The sequence below is a fragment of the Callithrix jacchus genome, chromosome 11, assembly GCF_049354715.1.
Source record: "Callithrix jacchus isolate 240 chromosome 11, calJac240_pri, whole genome shotgun sequence".
NCBI classification, from domain to species: Eukaryota; Metazoa; Chordata; class Mammalia; order Primates; family Cebidae; genus Callithrix; species Callithrix jacchus.
Window position 1 is genome coordinate 32388469 of NC_133512.1, and position 24095 is coordinate 32412563.

Below are 24095 nucleotides of genomic sequence, written 5' to 3' on the forward strand. Positions count from 1 at the left end.
AAAGCTCCCTGTTGAAGATGGCAGAGACAGAGGAGGCACCGTCAGGGTCCCTGCACCTGCATGCCTGTCTATCTGGCACACCACATTGGACTGTTAGGTGATCAAGAAAACAAGCTCCCACTATGCTAAGCCACTGGGACTGGGGTTTATTTGTTGGACACCTGGCATAACCCTAACTGAAAAATCCACTTTATGTTGTGTTTGGAAAATGAGGACAAAGAAGCAAAATATCTCTAATGAGTTCTCTGTGAAACTAGACTTGCCCTGAGGTGGGCTGCTTGTCTTGTTTCTCTGAGTGCCTTCAGTGGACCTTTGGAAACTGCTGCTGTTTTGGAGCAAATTTAGGTAGTTTCAATAGTATGTTTGAAGTTTTTCTGTGTTAAAATTGAAAAAAATTAGTAATTTGTGGATGCAAATTCTTCATAGCTTTCACAACTGAAGAAAACTTTCCAGATGTTTCACAAAGCACTAAAATACTGTACATTGTTTTCTTTTTCAATGGGAAATTATTCATAGAGCAATAAAAAGTTGTTTTTTCAGTAAACAGATTATGTTTCAGTCTGCGGTGTGAACACTTAAATGGAACGATGCAATATGCCACTTTTTAAAAGAGGGGTTTAAACATGTCAGTACAAACCTTTCAATCCTCTGTCCCATAAATTCAACTTTTTAAAATGAAATCAACCTGAGCCCTGTGAAAGCTCATACTACTATATCAAAACCAGTGAAATTTGCCTGTTTATCGCCACCTTTGGAATGTGGCAAAGAAACATTCTTTTCATATGGGACAATTTCTTCAACTTTACACCAAGTGAAATTTAATTGCTTTTCACTTCCTGGAATCATTAGGCATTAGTTCTCCTGGAGGTGAAGCAAAAAGAGAAGCTGAAAAATAAGTCTCTGTTTAATACATTTCACCTTCGAATTTTATCCTTCTTCCCTCTCCTACTGGTTATACAGCAAGTTTGAGCCTGGGAAGCCACTTCAGAAACCTTTAAGAGTTCTCATCAACACAGATACATTGACACAAAGCAGTTCTTCACGTCTCAACCAATACTGTCAGTGAAACAATTGGAATGTCAGGTTCTTTGAAGTTAGCTTTTCAGAATTTTTTTTCCAAGATAGAGTCTTGCTCTGTCACCTAGGCTGGAGTGCAATGGAGCGATCTTGGCTCACTGCAACCTCCACCTCCCTGGTTCAAGCAATTCTCCTGCCTCAGCCTTCTGAGTAGCTGGGATTACAGGTGCCTGCCACCATACCTAGCTAATTTTTGTATTTTTAGTAGAGATGGGGTTTCACCATGTTGGCTAGGCTGGTCTCAAACTCATGATCTCATGATTCACCTGCCTTGGCCTCCCGAAGTGCTGGGATTACAGGTGTGAGCCACATCGCCCTGCCGGAATGTTTTTATCTTTACAGAAATGTAGTAAGTGCAGTAGCAAGTAAGCAAACAGAAGCCCGAGCAAAGCCTTCTTCAGGCTATGGTTGTGTCACAATGGAGGAACAATAGAATTGTACAGAACAAGTATAGTAGAGTAATTTAATTCACATCACAACATGTCATTTCACTCTTCAAAGGGATTTGTGGGTTCTTTTATATTTATTCTTTTTATATTTAATGATAAATCGTATATTAAAGTTCCTCATAGAGTATTTGAAAGCAGATTATGGTAATTACCTAACAAAGAGGATGAGAAGGAATAAAATTAAAGACCCTTGTTAAAGTCACTGCCAGAAATGTGGATGAACACTCTGCAAAGACACGGAAGACGAAAGGAAAGCGGGAGTCAATGAGAAGGAGCATAGTGTGCAGGTCACAGCCATGCTGTAATGTGAGGTATACTCATGCTGCATTGTGAATGTCTTGTTTCACTCTTTGGGATCCTCACCCCATGATAATGTGCAAAATGCTCATGGTAATTACAAGACAGGACACTGCTAATAGCTGACTGAGACTGAAAGACTTTAACGTAATATCCCTCTTTGGGAGGTACCAAAGATGAATATTGGAAAACATAGGATGAAAGTTGAAAAATGTACAAAGGAGGAACATAGCATGACTTTTTCTTGGGGTAGATATGGAAGAAGAAAGATGATTAAGTGAGAGCAGCACTTTCTTTATGGGCAAGAACTCCCATGTGTACACAAATTGGTTTTGTAGTTCAGTAGAACTGGAATCTGAGCGTCCTACAAATCTTGTTTTTTTTTTTTTTTTTTTTTTTTTTTCAAAACAGTGGCAACCATTCTTTCTTAATGGATAACTACATACTGCGTGTGTGTGTGTGTGTGCACATGATGAATAAAATTATTATCTCCCACTCAAGAGTTTTTAAATGTGGATAATTTTGGTGCTAAAAACCCAATTTGATTAAAGTCTCTGTATTTCACTATGTTTGATTATCCAGATAGCCAATTTATTGAAGAAGTATTTTCAAGATAGGACTAGAGGACGTATTTTTTTTTAACTGTTTATTAGCTTGATCCAAAGCTTATAAATATTCAGACCAGTGGTTTTGGGACCCCCACTGTACTCTTGAACTAGGTCACACAATTGTTGGGGAACCCTGGGCCTCCTAAGTCTGCAACCAACCAAAATCCCTTGGCTTCTTTAATTTCTCTACCTTACAACCAATAGACTGTAAAGATTTTTCCCCTCTGAAACACCCTTTGATCTGTACTGAATTTCATCTGAATGTAAAGTTTCGTAAGGAGGGGTTTGGCCTTGTTAAAAACTCTCTTGCATAGTGTAGGAATGTTTTTTAAGGGCTTATATGTAGTTCTAATCTAGGCATTGGGGTAGTTACACTAGCCAAACAGACCTAATCTTTGCATTTTTGACTAAGTGGGCGGGGGGGCGGTGGACATTGAACAGCAGGTGATTTCAATAGCTTGTTAGCGATTTACTGTTATGGTCAGTGTGATGAAAGATGCCTGTGGAATCTGAGTGTATATGAGGTAGAGCTGGTAAAAACGTCCTCAAGAAAGTGACTCTTATGCCGAAACTTCAAGGTTAAGTAGCATTTGGCCAGAAAAACAGTCACAGGAAGCACCTTGGGTAGAGTCTTGGTTCAGGGTGGCTAGAGATGGGCAGTATGGCAGAAGAGGAGGCTGGAGCAGGTAATTAGCTGGGGAGGAGCTGGTCTGCAGAAGGTAGAGTTCAGTGGTGGGAAGCTGGTGTCCATTTCTGGAGGAAGAAGTTTGAAAGGGGCTTTACCTAACTAAATATTACTTGCAAAGATTTTAGCCTGTCCATCCTTACTGGAGTGGGTTTGGAGTTGGAGGGGATGGTCCATCATTTTTCACCTGGGTCTGACCTATTCTTTTTTAATTTTAATTTTTTTCAGAGATAGGATTTTACTCTGTCACCTAGGCTAGAGTGCAGTGGCATGATCATAGCTCTGTGCAGCCTTGAACACCTGGGCTCAAGCAATCCTCCTGCCTCAGCTTCTCAAGTAGCTGGGATGACAGGTGATAATGACCATGTCCAGCTAATTTTTATTTATTTATTTTTTTGCAGAGACGGGGTCTCACTATGCTACCCAGGCTGGTCTCAAACTCCTGGCCTGGAGCACTCCTTATCCTCCTGTCTTGGCTTTCCAAAGTATTGGGATTGTTGGCATAAACCACCACATTTGTCCTCTGACCTATTCTTGATGGGTTTGTACCCAGAGCCTGAGGGCCATGGTGGGAATTTGTATAATATCCTGAGAGCAATGAGAAGCTACTAGACAGTTTTAATGAGAAGTGTGACGTATTTATCAAGTGCTGCCAGCTTCTAATGTTAAGGACTTGGATGAGGTTTGGCAGACAGCATTATAATATCTGAGTGTATTTGTAGCAAGTCATGACAATTAAATTTTTAAAAGCTGTGTAAAGGAGGAAGTAGCTGGTTAAACATGATGACATTTGATCTGCCTCCTTCTTGTTAAACCTAACAGCATATAATTGTGTTAAAGAGACTATAACTCAGCATTAGTATCTGTAGTTGTAGTAGACTGTGACTGTTTTGAACCAATTAATTTTTGCAGTAATCTCACTCCCAAAAAAATGTGTTCTTGGCCAATTGCAGTGATTCACGCCTGAAATCCCAGCATTTTGGGAGGCTGAGGCAGGAGGATCACTTGAAGTCAGAAGTTGGAGACTAGCATAGGCAACACAGCAAGACCTTACCTCTACAAAAAATTAAAAATTAGCTGGATATGGTGGCATGTATTTGTAATCCTGGTGACTTGGGAGGCTGAGGCTGAGGCTCCCTTGAGCCAGGAGTTTGAGGCTACAATGAGCTATGATCACATCACTACCCTCCAGCTCAGGTGACAGAGCAAGACCTTGTCTCTAAAAAAAAGAAAGAAACATGTGTTCTCAAAAGAAGCTCATGGTGGGAGGAGCAGAAACCACTGCTGACATATCAGTCTTTGATACTGAGGTATAGTAGGCAGACATGAATTTTCCTAGATTAAAAACAAATGTGTAATGAAAGTTGAAATACAAAGAATTTCTTCATTTATCTTTTTGACTAAAGAGGGAAAAAATCATACACATTGTAGATCATTTGAGTTTTAGGCTGATGATTTGAAACATTTTTATAATAATTCAGTGGCTCTTTTTGAATATCCAGATGTTAATAACGGTTCTCTGCTATGTGATTAGGAATGAATCTGCCAAGGAAAAATGAAGCCTTTTTCTCTTGGGGGAAGTTGAGTAACTTCTGTTATTTTCCCAGGCTTCCTGGGGAAGTCTATCAACATGTGAATAAATGATGGGAACTGGAGTCTGGCTGGTCACCATGGAATTATCAGCTTTGTTTTCTGAGTTTGACCTTAGTTATTTACACACTCAGCTTGAAATACAGCAAATGTAGTCAGTTTTCAGCTATTTTATTCCTTGAAATCTAATAGTCCTTAAAGTGTTTGAGATTGAAAAGGCTATGCTGTTTTCGCAAAGGTTTCTGCTGTTATTGGTTGTGAAGGCCATGACTTTTGCCCAAATAAAGAAATAAGATGTGGACTGGGGATTCTCTCTTCTCTGTTAAATTTTTCCTGGGAGAGAAAAAAAAAATATCCTCTTGAAGAAGAAGAAACATTTAAAAGCCACAGATCTCTCTTAGAGATAGAAACCCAGTAACTAGCTTGGATGGATGATTTTTGTTTTATTGTTGCATTTCTGATATGCTACCTGTTTTAAATTTTTCTTTAACACTGAAGATTCCATGCTAGGGTTGTCTGAGATCTAGGTGTTTCTGAATAATTGCATTCCAGCATTAAAATACTCCATTTGGCCTTTAGAAACATCATGATAGTCCTTCTTTATACTGAGGAGCTGAAGCATTTCTGGTATAATGCCTAAACATAAAGATGCATCTGCAATGACCTCTTCCCATATGGGGCTTTCTATTCAGTCCACCAACATTTATTGACAGGATTTTTAGGGATTCGTTGTCAAATGAGATCTTGTTTTGGCAAAATAAAAGCTTATCATCCAAGGAATGAGAAGATCATTCCTTTTTTAGCAGCATTTATAAGATATTTAATATGTATAGCATTTTGCAAAGGAGCAGAAAGTAATAACATTAATAACAATAGCTGGTATTGAGGTAACATTTGTTGCATACAATGAGCCAGGCACTGAGGTAAGTGCATTACATTGGTTGGCTTATTTTTAACTCCAGCACTCTTTTGGGATAGGATTATTACCTCTATTAAGGGATGAGGAAACTGAGACACACTAAAGTTTAGTAATTTGCCTAACACCATATAGCTGATGATAAAGCCAGCACACAATCATAGCAAATTTGTTTCTAAAGCCAGGAAATTTCTAGATCATAGGCCCTCCAACTGTCGTTCATGGTCTGTTTTCTAGGCACCCATGAGATCAAAGCATTTTCATATTAACACTAAGAGGTTACTTGCCTTTCGGTGCTGACATTTGCGCTAATGATGCAGAAGCAATGACAGGCAAAGTGCTGCTTCTTACCACGAATCAAGGTGTTAAAACAAAGTTGTGCTAGTGGTCCTCGTGTTCTTCACCACCATGTATTTGTGGGGAGACAAAAAAATTTCTCTTAACAACATTCTTGATGAAGGATTAAGAAATTATTAATTTCACTAAAACTTGACCCTTATGAAAAATTTTAAAAATATTTTGTGTGACAAAATGAGACATGGGCACAAGGCCCTTCTTCTGCACACTGAAGTACAATGCTATCGCTGTTTGATAGTTTGAAATGTGAGCTGTATAGTTCTTTCTTTCATGGGGCCCATTTTTACTTGAAAGAATAAGACAAATGATGGATATTTAGACATGGCAGATCTTTTTTTAGTGGAACGTTTTTACAAAAATAAACCAAATGTGCTTATTGTGTCAAGAAACTCACTGATAGCATATATGACTAATAATAAAATTTGAGCTTTCAAGAGTAAATTAGAATCTTGGAGATCTTGTATTCACCACCATAAGCTTGATAGCTTCAGAATACTTAAAGACTTTTCTGAGCTCAGAAGTGATATTAACACATGCAATTTTGTGATATAAGACCTGGCAACACCTGGAAAATTGCTTAACTAACATAGTGAACAAATATTTTCCCAATGACCAATGCTTGTTATTACAAAATCATGCATGGGTAAAAGATTCATTCAACATAGGAGGTAAACCATGGATAGTAATGTTACAGAATGTAACAACAATTAATATGCATAGTTTCAGATTCCACATTATAACTAACCTTTAAGAAGCTACCACTTGTTAAATTTTGGTGTGATACCAAAGAATATCTGATAACGCTATCAAAATGCTCTAGTGATCTGATAACGCTATCAAAATGCTCTTGCTTTTCTAAGTACATAATCGCAGTTAAAAAAAATATCTGTGACACTGGATACTCTTCATATACTTCAATCAAAACAATATATTGCAACAGATTGAATGTAGGAGCAGATATAAGAATCCAGCTGTGTTCTATTAAACTAGACATTTATGAGATGTATAAAACTGTAAAACTATGCCATTTTTACTAAACTTTTAAAACTAAAAAATAATAATTGTGGTAAAGTACACATGAACATAAAATTTACCATCTTAATCATTTTTGAGTGTACAGTTCAGTAGTGTTAAATACATTAACATCGTTGTGCAACATCTCTAGAACTTTTTTCATCTTGCAAAACTAAAACTTTATACCAACTAACCGATAACTCCTTATTACACCACCTGTCCCTCAGCCACTGGCAGCTATCATTCTACTTGCTGTCTCTGAATTTGACAACTCTGGGTACTTTATATAAATGGAATCATATAGTATTTGTCTTTTTGTGACTGGCTTATTTCACTTAGTAACTGTTTCTTTTGAAATACAGTCATTTTCATAAAAATGTTATTTATGTTAACATGCAATGGATTTATTATTATTTCAATGAACAATAAACACTTAAAAATTCTCAGTTTTAAATTCGAATAGAATAAATGTCAATAGATATAGCCACTATATATATATATATCTCTATTGTACCACTAGCTGCATTACTATAATTATTAATTTTAATGTTTGTCTTTTTACTATATGGTGACTCTTGTGGCAAAGACTGTGTAGTATTTATTTTATATCTAAGGGGCAGATGTTAACTGAGTATTTGGTAAGTGATGAATGCTGAAACCCGAATTATAGCCAACACACTTTGAAAGCTACAGATCACCTCGTTGTATGAGTACATAATGCATCATTTTAAGGAGTGCTGGAATAAACATTTTAAATAGCTATTAAATAGTTTAATGTGTTTTGGAAGAATGTAACTTACATATTGAACTTCTCATTTCACCAATTTCATTGTTTAGTATGAACATAAAGTAAGATGTCAGGTAGATAATGTTGTATATTGGAAAATAAAAAAATTGTGAAGTTGGGACTCCAGTGCTGGAGTTGGGAAAGCTATCATAGTTATGATCTGCATTTCTTCTGATGAATGAATTTTCCTGCTATCTTCCCTATGGACATATGCTGATAAGGAGAAACCCATTGGTAGAGAGTCTGCAATTTCCGTAATATGTGTCAACATGAATTAATACAGAATACAACAATTATGCAATATGGGACTTGAAAGCCAGTATTGACTACGCCCACTGTGATGGTTAATATTGAGTGTCAACTTGATTGGATTAAAGGATGCAAACTATTTTCCTGGGTGTGTCTGTGAGGGTGCCGTCAAAGGACATTAACATTTGAGACAGTAAACTGGGAGAGGCGGACCCACTCTCAATCTGGTGGACAGCATCTAATCAGCTGCCAGCATAAAAGCAGGCATGGAAAGAGAAGACTTGCTGAGTCTTCCGGCCTCCATCTTTCTCCTTTGCTGGATGCTTCCTGCCCTCGGACATCAGACTCTTAAGTTCTTCAGCTTTTGAACTCTTGGACTTCCACCAGTGATTTGCCAGGGGCTCTCAAGCCTTTGGCCACAGACTCAAGGCTATACTGTCGGCTTCCCTACTTTTGAGGTTTTGGGACTTGGACTGGATTCTTGGCTCCTCAGCTTGCAGATGGCCTATTGTGGGACTTGTGTGAGTCGATTCTCCTAAGAACTCCCCGTTATATATGCATCTATCCTATTAGTTCTGCACCTCTAGAGAACCCTGACTAACACACCTACTAAACAATATGGGACTTGAAAGCCAGTATTATCACTGGCTTTAATTTCAAGGCTTTCAAGACCTAATAATGATGTCTTAAAACCTCATCTTTTCTAGAGAATGACTTTATTTCTCATTTGTTAAAACCCTGCCTTAATGTCTTTCTCTTGATGAATGTTCTTAGTTGCCCTAGAGCCATGCAATCATTGAGGAAATCTATTGAATTTGATTATAAATAGTTGGTGTTAAAAACAAAAACTTGCAGAATGATATATCAAGTCCCTGCCTTCTCTGTATTTTATTAGTAATAGATACAGTGAATAAATACAGTTGCTGCCATATAAAGCAATTTTTGGTGCTATTAACATTGTTTTCTGATTTACTGTGATTTGGGTATTTATTGATCTAGGGCTGTCACTGCCCTGAAATGACTGGCGTTTAAGTTCTAAATTAGGCAGGATCTCACAAGATCTTAAATTCCATAGAGAACAGTGTCTGAGAAATGTGTCTTTTGCTGGTCTCAGTGGAGTAAAGCTTTTGATCTTCTGCATACTTGGATCTGGTTTCCTGCAAAGCCATGTTGTCCACGTTGGTGCCAATGGCTAAAGCTGAGTTTTTAAATGACAGCACCGACTTAAATTCTGGTTGCATTCAGACCGGTTGCAGTCTTGTCTCTGCTCCCCTCCCCCCATATGAAGAGTTTGGGGAGGAAACATCATGAAAATATGTATTCCTACCGAGTACCTGATGAGGGCTCAGAAATTTCTGGAAGTGACTTGGCCTGATCTCTTATCTAACTGTCTAATTTAGAAAACCACAGATTGTCTGAACTTAAAAGAAATCAAAGACAAAACAAGAGTGAGGCGGCCGAGCTGCAGATGCAGTGATGCAGATCTTTGTGAAGATCCTCACAGGCAAGACCATCACCCTTAAGGTCGAGCCCAGTGACACCACTGAGAATGTTTGAGCCAAATTTGAGACAAGGAGGGCATCCCACCTGACCAGAAGCATCTAATATTTGTGGCAAACAGCTAGAGGATGGCAGCACTCTCTCAGACTGCAACATGCAGAAAGCATCCACCCTGCATCTTGTGCTCCTCCTGTGAGGTGGCATTATTGAGCCTTCCCTCTGCCAGCTTGTCCAGAAATACAACTGCCACAAGATGATCTGCTGCAAGTGCTGTGCTCAACTGCACACCTGTGCTGTCAACTGCTGCAAGAAGAGGTGTGGCAACGCCAACAATCTGTGCCCCAGGAAGAAGGTCAAATAAGGCTCTTCCTTCCCTGAAGGGCAGCCTCCTGCCCAGGCCCCATGACGCTGAGACCTCAATAAACTGTCTCTTGCATTGACTGGGGAAAAACAAAAGATGAAACAATTCAGCACACTTTTTTTTGAAGTTGAAGAAACAGAATCAGAGAGGTTAAGTCTCTTGCCCCCATCAACAGTGAATTGGTGACAGAGCGAGGGCTAAGCCCAGGAATTCCATTGGTGGTTTATTTTCTTTCAGCTGCCCACTGATGGGAAACATTTGTGGGACTTCCTTAATGCAATCTTGGGAATATATAGTGAAGTGGGATCAACCCCACCCCAACTTTCTTTCTGTTTATGTCTCTCCCTCTATGTCTTGCACGCACGTAGACACACAGAGTATTCCGGTCACAGTTCCAACAGCTCTGTGACTTTGCTTGGGTCACTTAAGCGAGCTACGGCTCAGGAGTGTACTCTGCTTCAGGGCAATGGTGATACCTGTGCTGGCTGTTGCATGTATTCCATGAGATGATATATGAGAAAGCCCTTCATGAGATATAAAACCTTATAACTAGTGTAACAGAGTGGTAGTAACAGAAGGTTTTAAAGCAAAGCGCTGAAATGCTTGTTCGCGCAGTTTTTTGTATAGGTACAAGAAATCTCATGAGGTTGCGAATCCTGTGGTTTCATTTGCATAATTCATAACTCTGTAATATGATATTGTCTTAACCAAATAGCCTTCTCCTGTTCTTTTCTTCATCGCTTGCAGCCTTTTAAGCCAAATTCTCAATTTCAGACGTTGCTGGAAGTCCCCTTGGACTTTTGGTTTGTTATTTCAAATCTAGGATAAAAAGAGTTTAAGGTATGGACATGTCTAAGGAAAATACACTTATTGCTTTGGGCCTTTTCTTTCATTTTGTGTTATTTGGCAAGCTTGTTCTATTTGCTTGAGCTGTAGGCTGGGGGTTAGGAGACTGACTGGGTTTTGATCCCTGCTCTGCTCTGTGTCTCTTTGGACCTGGTACTTAACCACTTTAGAAAGTACAAAGGCTGGCTCTTGGTCAGTTCAGGCTGCCACGACAAAGTGCCATAGGTCGACTGGGAGCTTAAACAATGGAAATGTATTTTTTCATAGTTCTGGTGGCTGGGAAGTGTGAGATCAGGGTGTCGCTGTGGTTAGGTTGTGGTGAGGCCTCCCTTTCTTCCTTGTGGATGGTCATCTCCCCACTGCATATTCACATGGCAGAGACAGACAGCTGGCAAAATCTTTAGTGTCTTCTTCTCTCTCGTCTTTTTTTTTTTTTTTGAGACAGGTTCTCACTGCCACCTAGGCTGGAATGCAGTAGTGTGACTGACCCCAGCTCACTGCAGCCTTGAGCTCCTGGGCTCAAGAGATCCTCTCACCTCAGCCTCTCGATAGTTGGGAGCACAGGCACACACCACTATGCCTGGCTAATTTTTTGTATTTTTTTGTTGAGACAGGGATTCATCATGTTACGCAGGCTGGTCTTAAACTCCTCGACTCAAATGATCCACCCACTGTGGGCTCCCAAAGTGCTAGGATTTCAGAGATGAGTCACCACACCCAGCTGGTGTCTCTTTCATAAAGGATAGCAGTCTCATCATGAGGGTCTTACTCATGATCTCATCTAAGCCATTTTATTTCCCGAAGATCTAATATCCAAATACCATCGCATTGGGGGTTGGAGCTCCACACATTAAGTTTTTGAGGGGGGCACAATTTAGTCCATAGGAGGCCACTTGCAGTCTAAATGCTGCAAGTCTATATTACATGTGAGGTGTCATGCTAAGTACTGTGAGATACCAGTAAATTTGTAGCACAGAGAATCCAAAATACAGCTCACTCCTCAGGAGCACAGCTGTTTGGAAAGCAACCATAACACAAAGCAATGTGAGAGGAATCGCATGAAAGGAGCAAAGATGACAAGGGCCTGCAACAGTTCTGGTGAAAAAGAGAGAGAGATCAATTCCAGCTGGAAGAATCAGGAAGGTCTTCCTGGAAGAGGTGGTGTTGAGTTGGATTTTGAAAGATAGCAAGATACCTACAAATGATTATGGGTATGGGGTGAGTGACAGGCAACAAGAACAAAGATGGAAAAAAGCTTTTTGGACAACAGATGAGCCTGAAGCTTAGCTGGAGATAGTTCTGGAAATACTGGTTCAGTCCACCCAGTTCTAAAAGCAAATCTAAGAACTTTGGAACATATGTGATGACAGGAGAACCTCTTCAGCAAATTAATAAACAAAGAAGGCTTTGGGGGAAATTACCTCAACTACAGGGAGGAGAGTTGCTTAGGGCAGATAGGAGATGAACAGGGAAGTCATTTTGGAATCTAGAGATGTGACTTGTAGATTTCTCTTAGACATCTGGAATGTATATTCGAAAAAAAAAATCAAGCCATGGATTTATTCACTGCTGGAAAACCACCATCACACTTTTGGTTTTGGCTTCTGCTTTGGGTGATCAGATTTATTTTCTCTTGTCAAGAGTTATATTCTCTTTGCGTAATAGGCAGAGGCTCTGGGTGCATCCGGAGAGGTGTCTGTACTCAAGACAAGCTGTTGTTTCTAAGAGCAGCCAAAACAAGGGTGAGGGCTGGCAGTTCACTGGTCCCTGCATACCTCATTTCTGGGAAGGGCAGGAGTGAACTTGGTGGGGCAGGAGAGCCTGAGGCAGAATGTGCTCTACATTTTGGGAGCTGTCATCCTCAGGGATGAAAGACTGTTGATTCAATTTCAGTACCCTTGACAAGTCTGAAAGTTGCTTTTGTAGTCTGAAATTCCTCAGGCCTCTTCTGCCTGGCGTAGGAAGGCTGCCACCTTGACGTGAACCATCAGACTTGGCTGCCTCACTGTATTCGGCTGCGTAGCAGTACTGCCTCTGCCCTCTGCCCTGATTTTATTTATGGTTGTGTTTCACATGGGCTCAGGCACAGTTCTCATAGGTTCTCTTCTTAGGGATCCTTGTTAGCGTCTGTTTCCTGCAAAGCCACTTGAGAATGCTGATTTCTGGGGACTTTCATGCCCTCTCCCCTGTGGCTGCCCTGAGTACCGATTGTCAGAGCTTCCAGTGGTACCAGAAGGTCTCAGGCCCCTTTCTGGGCTCACTATGCTGGAGCCACTCTGTGTTCTCTCCTGGGGCATTGGTGCCTCTACTCAGGGCCTCAAAGCATGAATCTTCCTCCTTCCAGGCCGCATACCTCATGCCAATGAACACCCAAGCCCTTTGGTTCAGAAGTTCTCCAGATATGGCCAGACTCCGAATCCAAATTTAAGCCAACCCTGAGGACTCCCATCCCTACACCAGCCCCTACAAGGTGTGTGGCTACTGCACTTTGTTTGTTGTCGAGGAAGCAGGTGCTAGAGGCACCAGCAACACCACTCCCAAGGTGTCAGGGGTGATCAGTTCTGAGCCTGAGTGAATTCTGAAAGGGTGGGGCAGGAAGGACCTTGTGGAAAGAAGGAGTCTCCTTTGCCATTGGGCCAGCACAGTCCCTGAAGCACTTACCCGCAGGACTGGCATCCCTGGGCCCTGCTGGGCAGTGGGGGGGCTGATGGTTTGGGCACAGAGGGCAAAGGAGGCACCTGCTTTGAAGTGACTCTTCAGCCGATGGTCAGTTATTAAACATCTCAACTGAATGGCTGCTGTGGGGAAACAAAGATGAACAGATCCCTCTCCAGGGAATGAACATTTAGTATGAGGAGACAAGCAAATAAATGCAATGAAAAAGATGCTGTGACTGAGATGTCATGTCACAAAGAGTGTTCCTGAGCAGCAGCAGCAGCAGGAGACAGAAGGTGGTAAACATCCTGGGGGATGGTGGTTAGGACAGCCTGTGACCTCCAGGTGGATGGATGGAGCTTGAGGGCATGGAGACAGGACCAAGCATGGGTGAGGAAGGCCATGGGGCACCCTGATGCCAGGGGTGCACAGAGCACAGCTGAGGGTGCTGATGGATGCAGAAATCCGAGGAATTGAGCTTTTTCTCAAGGTGGCAACAATCAAGGCAGAAAGAGGGCAAAGGCATCCCAAAATTCTGACCTGGGAAGTGAGTCCAAAGACCCCTGGACAGAGTCACCCCAATCCTCTCTGTGGAGATCTAGTTTTAGGAAATGTGTTCCAGAGCGAGCTCCTTCTATTTGCTGGGCTTCAAACATGGCCGGAACTTGTAGAAATAACTAGTTCAATAGTGTGCGTTGCACACTCCCTCAGATCTCTGGTGTGGAAACATGCACTTCTAGAAACCTTCCCTTTAAATTTAATTATTTGAATAAGTAATAGATGCACCTGGTACAAAAGGTACAAAAGGAAGGTAGATAATGAAGATTGATAATAAACTTACCAACAGTCTCCCTTCCACCCCAGAGACCCAGCCACCCTCTCACCCTCCCTAGAGGAGCCACTGTGTTCAGTTTCTTGTGTCCTCTTCCAGACATATTTTATGCACAATATGGCTCTTTCTCTACACACATACAGCACCCCTTTAAACGTAAATAGGAACACACCATAAAGGTCTTTCTGCACCTTGTTTCTCCTAGAAATATATCTGGCTCTGGTTCCATATGAGCTCATACAGAGCTTCCTCAGTCATTATAGTTTCTTCTTATTCAGCATATATGTGTCAATATGTGTGTGCCTATTGACACATATGCCCCATGATTGGACAGTTAGGTGGCTTTTGATCTTGCCATTACAACAGTGGAGCCACAAATATACTTAACATCCATCATTTCACACGAGTAAAGTACTTGTAAAGGGCACTATGTTTCCAGAAGAAGAGTTGTTGGATCAACTTGTATATGCATTTAAACTTCAAGTAAGCATCACCAGGGTGCTTTCTGTAATGGTCGTATCTCTTTCCATGACCACCAGAAAGGTCTGAGAGTGCCTGTTGCTCCACACTCTTAACAACACATTCTATTATTAAACCTCTTGGTCTTTGCCATGCTGATTGGTGTAAAAATGCTTTTTCATTGTAGTCACCATTTGTGTTTCCTAGCATTTTGCCAGAAATTGAGCATCTTAAGAGAGTGCTTTAAAAAATCCTGTACCACTTCAGTCCTTTTTGAAGTAGGCAGAGGACAGAAGGGAACAATATTCAGAAAACAGAGGCCCCAATCAGCTGAAAGATAATTGTAATAAGTTTCTTGAGGACAAGCACGTATATTTTTCCTTTTTATCTTTGTTGGCACACAAAATTCACTATAAATGTGTGTCACATTGAATTTGTGTCATTTTGGTGTAAGAGGGGAAACCTTTTTCATATCTTCCCTTCAGACTTTGATGTTTCCCTTTCAAGAGTTTGAAAGTGCTTTCCTGGAAAAATTCTGTTCAAAGAGTGCAGGTTTCATTTCTCGTTATAATGTTATTGCCCGAAGGTCCCATTCATCTGTTATCTCTGTGACTTCCTTGTTGTCTTTCCTAAATCATCATGTATCTGTGAGGAAGGTGTCAGAACTGCATTAATCTCAGAATATGAGGAGAAATCATTTTGTGAATGACCTGGGCTCCAAATTTTGAAGGAGTGTTTCTCTACAGCCTGTATTTGCTACCCAGTTTTTCATTTTGCATTAGCCGATATTAAATATCAGTGAGTTACAGCTCTTTGGTGCATTTGCCTTAACTCTAGGACACTTAACAAAGAAGTTCTGATCATGGGATCCCATAGGAAACATTAGTATTATAATCTACATTATAGCCAGTATTGAAAATTTTATTAGAATGCCATATGATATATCAAGATCTCTACAAAAATGAATCATTTTTGCAATTTGACTTTGCAACCATTAAAACTTTCCATAAACATAGATCTATGCATCCAATAAAGAGCATACAACATGAAGCTTTTTGTACATTCAAATATTTCACATTTTAGGATAAAAAGCTTAGTGGCAGTAAATTGGATATCTATGTCCCTTGCCCTGCCCCCTTAGGAATGAAAAAATATCTGTTTTTAGTCACCAAGTTTTATGCTGGAAGCCATGTGAGAAAAGATTATTGAAACCTTATTTCTCCTTTCTTCTTTTCTCTCTTTCTTTTTTCTACTTTCTTTGGCCATATATTAGGCAGCTACTACATATTGGTCACTGGGATAGAGTCAGAAGTGTATGTAATTGTGCTTATAAATGTGGCTGTTTTCACAGTCTTCGTAAGGGAAAATCATTTTCTTTTTCTGAAAACCTTTTTGTTGGCAACAAACACCAAGGAAGGAGCTGATTTTACAGCCTAGCACTAGTGGTAAATCACTACTTCCTTGTACAAAAATCTCACATTCACTGAGGTGCCAGAGTACTTGAAATTCTACCAGTAGAGTTTTTATTTATTTGCTTTAAAGTATTACCCCAGAAAGTCTCTGTTCAAGTGCAAGTCTATAACTTGGAAAAAATAACATACATTGATGTGTACTGGGATAGTTGAGATTTTAAAAATCTTACAATTAACAATCATCTAACAGAGAACCGACTCCCAAGGAAAGGGAAACCCCAGGTGAGTGGTGCCTGATGGTGGAAGGGATGGACCAGAACCTGGGATAGTGCTGGGTATTTGTGAGAGTGCACAAGACAAGTGCCCTACAACCTAGGTGTATAGACATTGTCTCTGGATAATAGAAAACCAGGTCATTGCGTGTCACCTTGTTCCTTTTCTAGGTATCTGTCTGTCTCCCTTGGATGGTGACTGGAATTTGCTGAGTAAACTCCCTGCCACTTGCAGGATCAGGACTAAGCTCCCTAGCTGGCCTATACTCCATTTCCAACTCAAACTCTCACCCAGGTGCCCTCTCTTCTGCTGACCCAAAGCCATGGGGGAGGGAGAATTATTTGTTGTTTCCCCCCAAAACCAGCCTGATACACTTCTTTCCATTGCCTCTGCTCACAGTCACTTGTGCTGAGGATGGTCTGCCTGCCCTATACCGATCTATTTGTCAATTCTCAGTTTGAGAATCACCACTTCTTGAAGACTTTCATGATTTTTCCAGCTTCACTCCTGCTCCAAGTAGAGCAGACCACTCCCTTCTTTGGGCACTCAGTGAATTCTAGAACACCTCTAGCATAGCATCTACCATTTTTTATGGCACTTACTGGTTTACCTGTCTGTTTCTTTACTAGATTCTAAGCACCTTGAGGGCAAGGACTATGTCAAATATATCTCAGTATCCCTAGCTTCTTTTAACGCTTTAATTTTTTTTTAATCCTTAGCAAACTAACATAGGATTAAGCCACTATTATGTTGGGATTTCTGCTACCTCGATGGAGTCTAATCTTATGTATGCATAATGTATGCTAATGTATGTATAATGCTTTTTGGTTGAACAAATAACAAATGACTAAATATCTTAGAGACTGGTGATATATAGGATAATTCATAGATTATGGACATGGGGGTCTTGCTTCCTGAAAAATCCATTTGATTAGGTATTTCTTGAGCACTTAACACCTGTGTCCCTGTGACTTAGTCAGAGTTCTCACTTGCTATCAGCTTCATATTTAGGTAATAATACATACCTAAGAGGTATGTATTATTATCTGTTTTTTTTTTGGATGAGGAAATTGAGACTTGGCAAGATTAAATAATTTGCTCAGAATTACACCATTATTCAAAATTTCAGACCAAGTCCATCCGAGTCCAATGCACTTGCTTTTCCTTAGAGCTGCGTGAAGCTAGGTACTGCAGAGGATGCAAAGGTGTTGCAAGCACTTCTATGGCAGAGGATAAGCATATGCCATGAACTCTTCTAATTCCAGGCATTGGATAACTGCTACAGTAAGCGTATAAACAAAAAGGCTGATAACCATGTCTGTATATATACAGAGTAGCCTAGTTTTACCCTCATGATATATGATTAACATTTATTCATATATCTCAAAAAAACAGAGATGAAGAAAAATTTGTCACAACTGGAAGCACACACATCAGTTGCTCCATTACCATGCTTTGGTTTTGTGCAGAGAACCAAAGTCTAGCCTACAATCATTGGTCCTGGGCTTGCCCAGCTCAGGCAGTGTCTATGGGTGACATAGCCTGAGTTTTGCCTTTGTTTGAATTACTAGCCTTGGCACCTAGGATTTAAACATGGAATTGACTGGAAGGACCGTGGTAGTAGATTAGAATATCTTTGTTAACTTAGAAGTTATGTGTGATTGAACTGGAACCAAATTATGCTGAGGTCCTTCAGAATAGATGGTATGTATGTACTAATGAACAAATTGGATGGTTCTTGTGGGAAAGGCACCAACAGTGAATGGGAACACAGCCAAGTGAACACATGAAGACAAAAAATTTGGAAAACTCAGGGAATGGCTATTTAGGGTAAAGAGTGGGAAAACATATGGCCACTCAGACTAGACCACCCAGTTGGATCTGCTGATGTGCTAATCACTGTGGTGTGGAGACTTGCCCAGTCATCCCCATCTCCCCATCTCCTCAAGAAACGTCTTGAGTGACAGAGGATCTGGATACAGGGGGCTGATGGTCATCAGGAGAGAAACTCCAGTGGGGTCACCCTAAGGCTAACTTGTTCTCAGTCAAGATGACTTTCTGAGAGGTTGTTCTAGGAAATAATCTGTACTTTCAGTTTGTTCTTGAGAGGTCTGAGGGGTTAGCTGAAGAGAGGGACCAAGCAGTTAGGATTAGACTCTGTCAAGGTAGCAGAAATCCCAACATAATAGTGGCTTAACCCTGTGTTAGTTTACTAAGGATTAAAAAAAAAAAAAACTGGTGGCTTAAATAATAAAAAAGTCCACTTTTCTTTCTCAGAAAAGAAACCCAAATGTGTCAGCCTAGAACACAATTTTACTCTACAGTGTCAAGAGCCTAGTCCCCTTCTATCCTGCTTAACATGTGGCTTCCACTTCATGACCCCAAATGGCTGAAGTTCTTGTAACCACATCCTTGTGTCAGCAGTAAAAAAGTGTAAAAGACAAAGAAGCACATACTCCCTCCCTTTAAACATAGTTCCTAGATGTTTTACCCAGCACTTCCTGTAGTTGCACACCTAGCTGCAAGGAAGGCTGAGAACTGTAGTTTTACTCAGAGAGACCACATGTCCAGCCAGCAATCAGAGGTTCTTTTATTAAAGAAGAAAGAAAAGATTTTGTAGGAAAACCATCAGTCTTTGCTACATTAAAGCAGACAGGAGGAACTTCTTGGAGTTCTTTGGGTGATAGTAGCAGTATACTGACTTGGGGCTGGTAATTCTCGATCTGTGTCTTGGGCCTAAATAGGAATTGCTGTGTGCATGAGTTGAAGAGAAGGCAAGGAAGACGGGAAGGGAGTTTTTTTCTTTTTTCTTGGAAGTTTGTTTCTTGAAGCATGGCACATAACAAGCACTTGGCTCCTGGGTAGACCGTCTGTGTAGATCAGCAACCTGTCTTGAGACATGATCCTCAGAGCAGCAGTTCTGCAAAATGGTAGAAGGTATGACTCAAAAGGCAAGGTTCCATGGTAAAATAAGTTGGTGCAACACCAATTTATAGGCAGTTAAGCGGCCACTTAACAATGAGAAATCTTAGGACCTTCAATGTGGACTAATGAGCACTGCAGAATTCCAACCAAGAGTAGAATGTGACACACAGCATCTCCCCCTCGCCAAGACACATCTCTAGTGTCCCGTGGAATGTGCCCCATGGATTCTCAGAGAGAGGCAGGACAAGGAGCTCTGCACCTGATGTTGCATTTGACAATATGTGTGATGGCAGGCTGGTGCCACAGAGGGAGATTTGATGGGGCAGCAAAGAGCAGAAGATGCTGAGGCTCATGTTGAAAAAGGAGGGAAAATTAGGGCTTATGGAGAAGTTCTTTATAGGCAAAACGAAAGGCCAAAGACATGAGGATTAAAGTAGAAACTCTTGAATAAAACGGGGGTGGAAAGAACTATGATGGATCCTTCTCCCAGAATGGCAGAGAAGGGGCCTGATCGACCACACCAAGGCAGTGACCAGCCACGTGCTAAGCCCTGCAGGAGCGGGCTCCCTCCATCTGCAACCTCTGGGGCAACCACAAAAGGAGAGCTGATAGGAGTGAGCATCGTTCCCCAAGCTGTAGCTGCTCATGGAAAACTGCAAGCTAAGACATCTAATGGCAAGCTGCTAAGACATTTAGTTCTCTTAAAATACATAGTGATTGTCTTTCCTTCAGATTTAAAACTTTTCTTTCAGATGAAACTTGCCCTATCCCCATAAAGGCATAGGGAAAGAAACTTTTGTAGCAGTGATTGACGATGATGGCGGTGATACTCAAATATGGTGGAAAGGTGGGTCTGGTCCCTTTGTCTTCCCCTTTTCTCTTCATGGGCTTCTCTGTATTACCTGTGTGATGGAAGCGGGTCTATTTTTTTTTTTTTGTTGCTAATCCCCCTTTGGCAAGGTTGTAGAACAGTTGGGGAGGGACAAAAGAAAAGATTAAGGGAGAATACCATTTTTCTCTTGCAACTGCCCTCCCAGTTTTTGGGGTTCCTATTGTGTACTTTGTCCTTACCGGTTGTTCAGAGCTTGCCTTTTGCTTTCTCTAAATGTTGAGAAGACACAGCCATGGCTTTGTGAAACTGGGCCCCCCAGTGGAGCCTCGGTGGTGGCCCAGGCTGGAGGTGGGACTGGTTCTCAGCTATGACTGAGGAACTGGCACTAGAAGAGGCCTGAAGTTCCTGTGTGTACAAACTTGCCCCAGTTACCTTAAGCCTCCTGAAAGCTGCCCATGTGATTACTTGAACCTGATTTCACTGGAGCTTGCTAGATTTTACTTGCTGGTTTTACTGGATATGGTCAAGGTGAGAATAGTGGTAAAGGCAAAGAGACACACATCCCCTTTCCCACTGCCCATAACATCGACCTGGCCACTTTATGCAGCTCTGCAGAGTGGAGCAGAGAATTTGTTAGCTGTGTTTGTTTCTATGTTCACTGGAATTATAACATGGAGAGCGATTATAAGTTCTGAGGGAGCCTCTAGTTTCTGCATCTGAAGACTAGTTCTACTGCGTGTATTTCTTGATTGACTTGATATGATCTCATAACTTTACCAGCATTTTCCTAGGTACACTGTTCTATGCCAAGTATGTCTCACTAGGTATGATAATTTGCCCCAAAGCTGTGGAAAACTAGCAAAAGGACAGATAAAGAATTCACCAATGTATAATTCAAGCCTAGCTGATATTTATTGGATTCATAAGCCTGAATTACTGATAAAAAGAGGGAAAATAAGCAGAATTGTCAGTGCCATTAATACTGTATGCCAAAGGGCAGAGGCACTTATACAGCTGGAGAAGACAATAAAAAACATAAGCATAAAAAGAAAACATAAGCATATTAAGGACTGAAGAGGCTCAGTCATTGCTGCCCAGTGTGGCTCAAATAAATCTATATGGGACCCAAAACTTGAGACCTGATAAATGTGCCACTTCATTTCTCTGAGTTGTGTAGTTCATATGTGGCCGAACATGTCAACATTTCAGACCACATCGTTTCTGATTTTAGAATTTTTCCAAACAGAGCAGGTACTAAAACCCCAAATCTTGCATTCAAGAAGAAAATTTCTGTGCATGCACCAAGCAAAATGTTCAGCTGCCTGTGACTGCAGAGTAGGAAGACAAAATAGGCATTTAAAGGCTGGGCCTCCTGGAATACTCGTTGAGAAGTGTTGGATGGAGGAGCCTCCATAGAGAGCCGCCCACCTCCCCGTCCCCAGTCCCATACCCCACTTTTCTTTGAAATATCATATGTCAACAAAAGTAGAAGGCTGCTTGCTTTCTCTGAATGAGAAAAATATCCTCAGATTTTGTGATTTGTATGGAGCAGGGAATTTTAAATTTTTAAGTTTAATTTCTTTTTATTTACCATCATGAAGTATTTTGGAATCAATCAACATTCAGCTCCCCGCCTATTCCTTACTCCTTCCAGAGTGTGCATAACTTTTAGGTCTGGAACAGTTTCAAAACCCATGAAGAACTTACTTCCACCAAGCCACTTGGTTTTCAATCATAAATGTCAACATACATAAACAATATATGTAGCACTGTCTCACATAACACAATTAAAAGATGTAAATACAGCCTCTTTCAGTTGACTCAACTGCGTGAACAAATATACTATTGAATGTTTTACATATGTGCATCTTTAAAATCATAAACAAGCACATCTGTTTAAGTTTTGTGTCTACAAATTTACACACAAGTAAAAGTTGGTGATATCATTTTTTCTACACAAACTGTTTAAAAAATATGTGTGTTTGTATATGTAGAAAATTCAGGCACAATCTAAAAGCTGTATATGTTTCCAGCCATATATATGTAAAGTTAAATTATCCATCTTACTTGGCATTTACATTACCTCCTTTGTGAACAAAATCCCTAAACGTTGGTTTTGTTGTTTATACTATGCTCGCTGAGATCTGTTAAATATAATTGTGATTTTTGAGGGATTAAGGTAAAACCAGATCTCTGATGCAAGCTCAGACCACACCCTCCTCTGGGCCAGCTCTGAAGCAGTCACACGAAGCAAGTGGGGACTCAGTGACACCAGAGGCTACTTCTTCTGGTAAATATTAGTACATCCTGGACACACTGCTGAGAGCTGCAAGTCATACTGCCATTTCCGTGGCAGCTGCAGGGCCTGCAGAGGCCAACTTTCTATCAGGCAGCTCAGCACATGAGCTCAGAAGCTGGGTGTGGAAGGGAAGATGTTTTAATTCTCACATCTACTTCTTTAAAGTCAACACATTTCGTGGGTGCCAGTTTCTATCATGCTGCAAAATGATCAGCACTTTAAAAAAAGTGTGAAGAAGTTGGGATTTGGTAACCATTCTAAACAAACCAGGACCACACCACAAACACATTGGTAGTTGGGGCCCCTGAACGCAAAGTGACCTCATGTGCAAGAGGGAAATGCTATCATGGATTCTGATTCACTGCCGCAAATACCCAGGAACTCTCGGGGCTTACATTCATGAGCCTGAGGCCCAAGCACCCTTCATCTCTCTCACTCTTCAGTGAAAAGAGTAAATTGGACAAATATACATTATTTCAGTCATAGGATGTCCTATGATGGTGGGTCACTCACTAATGTCTTGGTTCATAAGACCCGGAGAGGCTGTGATTTGCTCAAAGTCAGAGACGGGTCTAGAAGCCGGGTCCAATAATCTTTTAAAATTTGAATTAACATTTGTTTTGAAAAGATTTTGGTTTACAGAAAAAATTGAACCAAAAGTACATGGAGTTTTCATATGTCCCCTCTTACAGCCACCCTAAATTCCCCTGTTTTTACTATCTGGCATTAGTATGGTATGTTTGTTACAACTGATGAGCCAATATTGACATATTATTAACTAAAGTCCATAGTTTACTTTAGGGTTCATTCTCTGTGTGGTACAGCCTATGGGTTTTGACAAATATATAATGACATGTATCTGCCATTACAGTATTGTACAGAATAGTTCCACTGCCTAAAAATCCTTTGCCTGTTCATCCTACTCTTCCTCTAATTGTTGACAACCAGGAGTCTTTTTACTGTCTCCATAGTTTTGCTTTTTCCCGAATGTCATATGGCTGAAGTCACACAGATTAACTTCTTTCACTTAGCAGTATGCATTTAAGTTTCCTCCATGTCTCCTTGTGGCTTGATAGCTCATTTTATCACTGAATAATATCCCATCATATGGTTGTACTGGTTTGATCTATTTACATATTGAAGGACATCTTGGTTGCTTGCAAGTGTTGGCACTCATGCATAAAGGTGCTATTACCGTAGCACATTCCTTCCACATGGACTCAATGCCAAATGTCAAGACTTTGCAAAATCTATTCCTAACAGTGGTTGCATTTGGCTATGTTTGGGCCTCATCGAACCTTTCCAGCCTTATCTGCCCTGTGTAAACTCTGCTTCCAAGAGACTCCTCTATTCCTTCTCTGAACCACCCCTAATGTAACACCCATTCCAGAGTTGTTCTTTTATTCATATCCTTTAGTAATATTTAGAATGTTTTTTCCCTCTGGTTTTCCAATCTGTAACCCACTCATCCAGGCTGTTGACATCCTGCTGCTGCTGTGGCAGTCTTCCTTGGATTCCCACAATTTTAAGGCAAAAAATTTAGAAAGAAAATGGGAAGAAAGAGAAGTGAGTAATTTACTTTCTCAATGACAAAATCCCCTTAACATGGAGAAGAGCATGACAATGTGCTTCAGCACTTTGCTTCACTATCTTACTGGCTCTGTGCCCTTAG

General features: G+C 40.7%; 1 pseudogene across 1 annotated transcript; it reads left to right on the forward strand.

Moving 5' to 3' along the window:
* The first annotated feature begins 1539 nt into the window (after positions 1–1539).
* LOC128928403 (ubiquitin-ribosomal protein eL40 fusion protein pseudogene) lies at positions 1540–24095 on the forward strand (annotated as a pseudogene). The gene has a single exon (XR_013523706.1). The product of XR_013523706.1 is annotated as a ubiquitin-ribosomal protein eL40 fusion protein pseudogene (transcript).